Raw genomic sequence first — 10,341 nt, forward strand, 5'->3', positions numbered from 1 at the left:
TTATTGTTTTATATCGCACTGTCATATTCCACACATTTTAAGGAAAATGAAAGGTGTAAGCTGACAACTCTTCCAATCGCATACAAAACATTTCTGCTGGAAAATTCAAGAAATAGTCAAAATCAAGATTTATTAATTTCATTTTTTACATGAAAATGGTATGTTGCTATTAAATAAATTTTGGTGTTGTTTGGTATTGTTGAAATTATATTGTTGAAACAAAACATGCATTTTCTTGTGTACATTATGATGAATGAGCTCGCAGAGCACAATCTGAGCAGGTGGATCACGTGTTAAAGTGTGAGCACACACTTAAGTGACGCCGAAATGTGTGTATCCGTGTCTCTGCATGGCAAATTTGTTTATATCTGTGTGTGTGTGTTTGTGATGGCTTGCAGGTTCTGTGTTAATGTACAACTATGTCTCTATGGTAGGTTTGACGAGTGTGTGCCAATGTTCATTTGTGTATCTCTGCACGTATGAAGGGTGAAGGTGAGTGTTTCATATATATATATATATATATATATATATACATGCTTCCGCTGACTCAACAGCATGTTTAAGCATAAAAATCCCTAAAACCATATATCTTCTTTTGTCACCCACAGCACTATACCAAGAGAAAAGAAGAAGGAAGGATATTTCAAAGGAGGAGAAATACAAATAGCAAAGGTCATAGTCTAAAACTAGAGAGTCAGAGGCATTCATGCAGTTTTACTTCACAGACAGGGCTGTAGATTCGCATAGTTTGGCATAGTGAGGGAAAGTAAAAAAATCCAAGGGACAGGCATGAGGTTGTCCTGAACTTAAGACCTAAGATCAAATGAGGTTTCAGTTGTTTAGATTAGGGGGAAATGGGAAATATAATTGGGCCAAATTATAATCCTCTGCAGTTAAATTGTATGTGTCTGTTACTTCCTAATGTTTTTTTCTGTTTTCCAGTCGCGCTGTTAAATATTCTTGTAACCTTACTCGTTCAGCACACAATGCCAGACTAGAGGGGTGTAGAGGGCATATCAGGGGTGTTATAAGGCATATCAGAGGGCACAGTGGCATATCAGGGGTTATTATGCATCAAGGGGATATAAGGAATATCTGGGGAGGGCGGAGTGGCAATTCTGGGGGTATAAGGCATACAGGGGGTATAAGGCATATCTGGGAGGCAGTGTGGCAAGACTGGGCTCAGATGTGCATAAATGGGGTGCAGGTTGGGAAATAAAAACAAGAAATGCATTTTTCACAAATGTTTAGTCATTCAATTATTTTAAATAAACCAAATATTTACATTTATTCTTTTATCCGATTAATGAATTAATCGAAAAAATAATCGGCCAACTAATCGGAGGAAGGAATGGGCCTTTTCAAAAGTGGAGGACACCTTGGATGATTATCATGATGGATCCTGGTGTGGTTGATACTGTTCTCTAAGAATTCAGTCACTTGTGTGCTTATATTTAGGAGTTTTTAAAATCAACCGACAGGACTCTTCCAATAATAACCATTTAATAGTCAATTTTATTGTAGTGTAATGTAGATATTTTGTAGCTAATGTGTGGTTCCTAATTATAACAAAGTGTTCTAATAATGAGTAGGGGACATGTTAGTTTATATGGCTTATGTTTTTGCATCTCATTTTCATCTGTCACCAAACAGTAGAAAAAATGCCCATTTCATTTTGTAACATGAATAGGCAAAATGCCTTATGGGGTAGCAAACTAGCTTTATTGCATGAAATGTTATTGTATTGTTTTGAATATTCTGATTAGATGCCAGAAGGAGCTTACTATAGCTATTCTTTTTTGTTGTGGAATATTATTCTCTTGGATATATTTAGTTTAACATCTACCTCAGGGCAGGTTATATCTGTGTCTTAATGCTGCAACTATTATCCAGGCACTTGACTCAGGCGCAGCTGCAAGGGGTGCACAGCTGCACGATCAGAAGCTGCAACCAGGGTTGGTTGGGGAGATCATGGATCTCCCTAACAAGCCCAACATTAAGGTAGCTTTCTAAATGCATGGGCACACTAGTCAGGTGCACAAGAGCACTGACAGCAATGTGATTCACCACAAAGCCCCTAAAAAACTGTAATGATTCTATAGGCGATGGGGTGAGTGGAGAGGCCGCCTCCCCTGGGCCAGTCTTCAGGGGAGTGCAGAGGCAGCTTCAAGATTGTGATCTCCTCAACCAGCTCCGCTCATCGGGCGCCCCTGTGGGCAGTGCTCACCCGGCCACCATAAGCGTTGGTCTGAGTAGGAGGTCTCCGATGAGCAGGGCTGGTTGGGGAGATCACATTCCCCCTCTAAGCGGCCCAACGTTAGGGACATAAGGTCTGTCACTTCAGACCTTGGCTTCCGTGCTCCCTAATCACTTTGCAAATTATGCCGTCAGGATATGACGTGGTATAGCCAGCGCATAGTGATAAGGGAGCACTAATGAGGAGGTCTGAAATGAGAGGCCTCGTGCTCCCACGACAGGATGGAGGATGAGAAAGGTAAGAGGTAGGGAGAAAGTGGTGTAAGGGCAGTGTATGTGTATATATCTGTGTGTGTTTGTAAGCTTGTGTGTGTATGGGCAGGTGTGTGTGTAAGAGCAGTGAAGGTATTTGTGTGTTTGTGCAGTGGTGTGCATATGTGCATATGTGTGTTTAAAGGCAGGTGTGTGTGAGGGCAGTGTATGTATATATGTGTGTTATGGAAAGGTGTGTGTAGGGGTAGTGTATGTGTATATGCGTGTTAATGAGCAGGTGTGTGTAAAGGCAGAGTATATAGGCAGGTGTCTGAAAGGGCAGTGTATGTGTATATATGCGTGTTAATGGGCGGTGTGTAAAGACAGGGGTGTGTAAGGGCAGTGTATGTATATATGTGTGTTATGGAAAGGTGTGTGTAAGGGTAGTGTGTGTCTATCTGCATGTTAATTAGCAGGTGTGTATAAAGGCAGCGTATATAGGCAGGTATGTGTTAGGGCAGTGTATGTGTGTTTATGGGCAGGTATGTGTAAAGGCAGCATGTGGGGGCAGTCATGTGCAAGGGAAGTGTGTGCATATGCATGTTAATGGGCCAGTATGTGTAAAGGCAGCGTGTATGGGCAGGTGTGTGTAAGGGCAGTGTAAATAAAATAGCATCTGTAAAAAAGTAGCTGGGGGGCACAATTTTTCATTCTTGCCTCGGGCGCAAAAGCAGCTAGCAAGGGTTCTGCTATTATCTAATCCATTTCCTGTCTTGATATTATCTCCTTTTACACACCCACACAGTGTTACAAATTAACAGTAGAGGTAACAAAACTTGAGGGGCAGGAACAATCATGCAGCTGAGAAACCTGTTCTCAATGTATATACGTAAGGTGTATTTTTTAATATATAAAAATACCATTACATAAGTTTATTGACTGTATACAGCCATAAAGATTATGATTTGGGAAAAAGTGACAAATCCACTTTGAAAAGGCTTGTGACAAGCACACTTCTTTACTTTCACCACTGGGTGGCAGTGTAATTGTCCAACCGCCCACAGATGACTCATTTGACAGCCCATTTGATGTATTTCACACTTTCTAAAATAAGTTATCTTGGCAGAATGGAAATGTATTTTCTGAGGTGCTTATGTTACATTTAAGTTGTTGTCTGTTGGCGCTATAATGTAGTGTCCAATATGTACCCCCAAAATATACTTCACTACACATATATCTACATACAAAAATATACAAAATGAAGAGTGTCGTGTAGTCCCAATACTAAGATTGTATCTAAAAAAACATATAAGCAAAAAGAAAGAGGTCAGTTTAAAGGATAAAGTAGCACATGAATCATTTAATTGACTAAAAGCTGAAAATTCACAAACTTAAAGAAGGACTGAAATTCTTTTCAATCCAATATTATTAAGGTAAAAAACAAAAATTGAAAACTTCCCACTTTCCTACACTTTTCAGCACTTCTTTTTTTACCTTTAGTTGAAGCTAACTTGGAAAAACTACATTTTTTTCCCAGCACCTTGTTTTATTTTCTGAACTTTGTGCAGTGGCGTAACTACAGAGGTCACAACTGCAACGAGACCTGTCTCTCTAGGGGCCCAGGTGACCTCTGGGATCGCTCGTTCCTGTCTCTCTGTGCCGGTACAGGTCAGAAGGGTCCTTTTTAAAAATTTTGAGCCGGCACAGGGAGACTGGAGCAACGTTATGTCATGTTACCCTGCAGTGAAAGTGAGGCTGCTCGTGGACCGGAAGCTGAAGGAGAGATAAGGAAGTACAGGTGGGAGGTACGGACAAATGGAAGGGAGAGTGTTTGTATGTTTGTATGTGAGCATGGATGTCTGTGTATAAGAGTATGTGAAGTCTATGCATAACTGTATGCGAGCCTGGATGTCTATGTGCAAGTGTAGGTGAGCATGGATATGTGTGTACAAGTGTATGTAAGCATTGATGTGTATGTGTGTGAGCATAGAAGTGTAAATGTAGGTGTGTGTGATCATGGATTTGTAAGTGTTTGTGTGTGTAAGAGGTGTGAGATGGAGTGTGTGTAAGCATGAGTGGTGTGAGAGGGAGTGTTAAAATGAGTGTGTACATATGTGTTTGAGTATGAGTAAATGTGCATGTTAGCATGAATAAATTAGTGTAAGTGTGTTTCCATATGTGTGCCAGAGTGTATGTTGGAGGGGGAAAGGGGCAATGATGGCACAAACAAGCTGTTTGGGGGCAGAGATGGCACAGACAGGCCTATTCTATTATTACCAACTCACAAGAAGCACCAGCTCAAGTCCTCATCAAAGTGTATTACCGTTCATCTTAGGCCCCTATCTTCCTTCTGTGTTGCTCATACAATGTTCGAGCAACCTCTCTTTTACTGCCATGGGGAGGCAGGAACACTGTGGGACCACTTAAGGAAAATTGCAATTTTTGTTCACAGCTGGTATGCCCACTTTACAGTTGAACACATCTGCACAGACTATGCTTCCTTTGTAATATATGGAACTTATATGCTGTATCCGCAAACTGATGTGTTTCTAAAACACATAAAGACGTCAATTCAATGAGTGCTGAGTTATATTGTTTTATTTTAATTTGCGTATTTATATCTCTTTACATCAACCATCAATATACAACCAACCATCAATATACAACCAACCATCAATCTGCAACCTACATGCTGTTTACATAGCATTTAGTTCAGAAGTTTTACAAACCAAATATTCTCTACATGCATTATCTTAGCACTATTTATATATATATGTGTGTGTGTGTGTGTGTGTGTGTGTGTGTGTGTGTGTGTGTGTGTGTGTGTGTGTGTGTGTAAAATCATTATCACTTTCATTGGTTACTGTACTTTTCCCATTGACTTTTAAGGCAGACAACCAGACTTAACATCAGATGTGGGCTGGGGATCAAAATCAACCCTGGCACTTTAAGGCCAGTGGCCAATACATGGTATTTTTGTCCTCACACTTTCACAGCATGCTATTGGATGCATTAAGTTATCAGCCGTAAACTAAAGGACAGGATCTGCCACAGAAGTGGCATTAAGGGTATATAGGGGCCAGTCTGGGCCTGGTGTATTTCCATGTTTTCATTAACATAGGAACATAGTAACTTGGGCTGAAAAAAAGATACAGGGCATCAAATTCAACCTTGCTGTTGATCCAGAAAAGCGCAACTTCCAACAGCACCTCAAAAAGTTGGGAAAAATATATTGTTTACTTTAATATTATTTACTTTTAATTATACTAACTTAATGTGGGTCTGTCTACTCTGTGATTTACTCTGCAGGACATTGAGGAGCACATATTTACATACAATCAACAAATTACCATAAATAATATAATATAAAAGATGCAATCCTCTAAGTGGGATGAAAAGTCTCACTATTGCAAAAGACTTGTAAAACCTAGATTTTATTGAATATATTTAAAAATGGGTAATAAGAATCGAAAACGTGCTCTGTGTGAAATGTGACAAAACTCATAAGTTTTATCTAAGTGACCATGAATAAGGGACAAAGTAAGGACCAGCTCTTAAAGAAATTCCTTGTTCTTTGAACAGGTCATCAGTGATCCCTGTATGTATTTGTATAATGCTGTCATATCCCTTCCAAGATGACTTCTTTAGCCTTCCTTTATAACTAAGATTAGCATTCCTCTTATTAACTTTGTAGTCCACTTCTGCACTTTTTCAAGCTTCATAATGTCATTTTTCAGAACAGATGCCCAGACTTGCACTTCACATTCAAGGTAGTAGTTACCATTGACTTATAACAGGGGCAAAAATATATTTTCCTCCCATGAGTCAACTGCCCCTTTTATACCTGTCAATGTATTCTTGCTCTTGCAGCAGCTGACTGACATTGACGTTTCCATTTAAGGAATAATTAAAACATTTATTTCTGTTCCCAAAATGCATAAGTTTGCATTTGTCAACATTAAATTGAATCTGCTACTTTGTTTCTGAGTGCTCCAATTTGACCAAATGTCCTCTTAGCGATGGCAACCCAACTAACTTTATTTTTTTTACTATTCTTATGTTGAAGTTGAAATATAAAAAAACAACATAAAACTGTAAAATAACTGTATTTGTAACAAATACTTTTTTATTTTCAGTTTCTTTTATGGTCTGGTTCTTTTTCTGTCATAATTTGTTTTTTTTTCTTCTTCTACATATTCAAGACAGCTGAGACTCTTTCTACAATGAAGCAAACAAGACTTACAAGATCATGATTTATGTGTTATAAATAGTATGGTCCAGGAGTGCAAAGCAATTAAACAAAATATGCACCAAGATATATAAAAGCTTTTCTGTTAATGCACTGAATGTTAACATAATGGCCCTTTTAGTTTTGTTTGTGCAAATGCCCTAAAACGCTAAGTTGAAAGCTGAAGAGAAGTAGAGGTTGCTTCCATGTCAATAATAGTCTGCTAGTGGACTACAGAAGTAGAGTACATAAACATGGGCAGGTGTAAACACCGGAGAACAAAGTACAGACGGAAGAAGTTAAAACATACGTGTCAGAAGCCTGTGGGAGAATTCACAAAAGAGATATGTATAGTATTAAGCTAAACATGACTGATGTATAATTAGAAAAATAGTTAAGTGCCTTAAAAATGAGGTCGATTGTCAAGGCTGAACATAATGATCATGTCTGTGGGTCATTCATGAATTATAATGTTACATGGATTACAATGGGTCCTCCCAAAACATGTAATGTGCAACTTAGTGTGTGTATAATTCAACCCATTACTAGTAATAGAAATAGTTCTGAAACAATTTCACCTGCCCATAAAAGTAAATATAAACTTGCAATCAGGGCCTGACTGGTGATCACGAGGCAGCCTTGGCACTTTAGAGCTGGTGGCCGTCTGATGACTTAAGTGCACTTAACACCATGACCACACGCTACATTCTTACGCTCACATAGCCAGGAATATCCAGCCACTGGCTGCACTTCTCCGCACAGAATACGCCATGTGCAATGATTGCTTTGAAGGACAACAGACTTCATGCTGCATGAACTGGCCAAAGGTGTATGTCAGACAGGACAGTATATCATAAAATTTTGCCACTGCTGACATAAGACTTCACGATCATTTTGTCTTGAAGGCAGCAATAGTTGGATTTGCCATTAAAGCACATTGTGTGGTATCTTTTGAATATCCATGAAGAAAAACAAAAATCAAAACAAAGACAAATACTAAACTAGGGAGGTCCAAAGCTATTGCAACAGCATCCAAATATTCTCTGGGTTTGACCTAGAGTCTCTCGGTGCAGATGAACAATTATTGGCCACATCCACTCTGTGCCTATCCCTCACCTGCTGAAGGCTGTCTGGGCCTAGCCCCAACCCTATGCTCGGCTAGCCCTGTTCCTTCATGAAGCCTCTTCCAGAGAAGAGGGAGAGCTCCAGGAAGTTTCTCCTCCAAGACAGGAGGAGCCAGGCAATAATATAAGACTGATAGAAACACAGAAAAAATAGAATTTGACTGCAGATAAGAATCACTCACTCCATCAGGTCTGCCAATGTTTCCTGATTTAAAAACATTAATCAGTGCTTGCTCTCGTCTTAGATATGCCTATCCAATGCACGTTGAGATTCCCCCACTGTATTAGCCCCTACCACCTCTGCTGGAAAGCTGTTCAATTTATCTATCACACTGTCAGTAAAGTAAAACTCTCTTTTCATGACAGTGTCATTGGTTAATGACAGAGTGAAGGGGGAGGAACAGCATTGGTGCCATCAGTTTTAGAGGGCATTCTGGTTCTCAAGGCACCTAAAAACATGAGGCTTAATACACAGTAGTAAGACTTTCTAATCACATTATACAATGGTCAGAAACAGATATCCACAAGTGGAAGTTGAACTAAACGTTCAACTTCCACTTGTGGATATCTGTTCTTACCATTGTATAATGTGATTAGAAAGTCTTACTACTGTGTATTAAGCCTCTTATAATGGCAGCCATTTACATTTTTATGACACTATATAATAACTATATGGTTTTGTTTACTAATTAATGATTTGCTTTTTTGTATGGCATTGATTGGATCTTCTGTATGAATTCCAACTTCGCATTTGGCTTTGCAGGTGGTTTTCTTCAATAGGTTTCTTCATGTCTTAATAAAATATATTGAAACATGAAAAAGTACAGAAAGGAAACAAAACGAGAGAGTGAGAAAAATCCAAGAAGTGTTATCACAAGTTAAAAAGATGATCGCATATAAAAGTAAAAAAATAATATGATAAAACACATATAACATTAATAGCAACACAATTTACTTAAACAAAGTATATGAAGAAACCTTACAGCGTTAGTGGCTTAGATTTTATTGAACTACAGCTAATATGTGACCCCTCTCACCTGGAAAGCCTCACATGATCAAAATGCTAAGTATACTTGCATATTTCCAGTTCTAAAGAGAGGTAAAAGGTTTCCTTGGTGAAAATGTATTCCTCTTTTTAATGAAAAACAACAAGTTTGATAAATATTGTTATAAAATAAGAAGCAGACTACATTAGTGATAAATCATATACACAGTTATCACATAGTTGATACAATATTTAGCAATTTACCTTATAATATACTATATACATCTTGAATTATACTTATTGACTTTTTATGAAGTTAAGCCAATCAAAACATCTTTACACCCGGACTGTAAACCCAGACCAACACAGAACACCCTAGACAATGAATGTGGGGTTGGAGGTTGAAGAAATGCACCCTGTAGAGCCTTCTGAAGTGGTGTCACAGATGCTCTGGTCTCCTCAGCTCTAGGAAGCTAATATTTCTAAAAGCCATTTGTATGTTAACATTGATTTCTAACCTTCACAAATCCTTGCCACTCTCTATCAATTTTTCCCCAGCATTAATAAAATATGTGCCTTTGATGTACGCTAGTGAGTCCTTTAAGGAATTAGAAGACATTTATAGGGATAGGAGATAGGAGTGTGCAATTTTCCCACAAAAAGTCCAGGTAAGGCACAAGGTTGAGCTCTTCTGATGCAAAGCCGTCTCTAACTCATAAATTGTATTTATTCAGTACTGTTACAAATGGTCTTTCTTAGTATATATGAATAGAGTGTTAAGAACCCTCTCGGCATCACTCTCTCGAGGTCTGATATCTTATAATATTTTTTCATCTTACATATTTGAAGTGATATTTTTGCGCATCTATGCAGGGTGGAATCAGGTTTTGGCTCATATGGGACATGCCCCCCCAAAATGAAAACAGGAAAAGGCTTGTGTTAGGCATGATACACCCACATTGTGTAGATCCACCCCTCTCTCAAGCCGGGAGAATGGACAAAAACAATGAGGTGACTAACAATTAAAAATGCTATCTTTCCTGCTTGAACACTAAACTGTGTGAGAACCTTTGCGGTTTTGAATTCCACTAGTTAAAAGGAAAATACATTAACAACTGCTTCTTTTTAACAACTCTGGAGACACTTCCTGTAGAGTTGTATGAGCTAGATTCTAACTTCCTATTGATGGAGTTACTCCTGAGAGTTCATGGGAAGTCATGGAGCGGGATTCGAAATAATGATTTTAATTTGGTGTCAGGTTCTTTAATTCATAACACTGAATAGAACCTAATATATATATATATGACTGAAACGTCGAATTTGTTTGAATAAAGAGAAGTTGTTAACTTAAAGACCTGGAGTGCTGACCATCCTTTGAGAGTGCTTTATCTATGTATATATATATATATATATATATATATATATATATATATATATATATATATATATATATATATTCAGAGCAGTGGAATTCATTATATCATGAAACAGGATATGATGTCATTTACTGGCACTTAGCAATATGATGTCATTTACTGGCACTTTCAAATAAGTAT

The sequence above is a fragment of the Spea bombifrons genome, chromosome 5 (assembly GCF_027358695.1).
Source record: "Spea bombifrons isolate aSpeBom1 chromosome 5, aSpeBom1.2.pri, whole genome shotgun sequence".
Lineage (NCBI taxonomy): Eukaryota > Metazoa > Chordata > Amphibia > Anura > Pelobatidae > Spea > Spea bombifrons.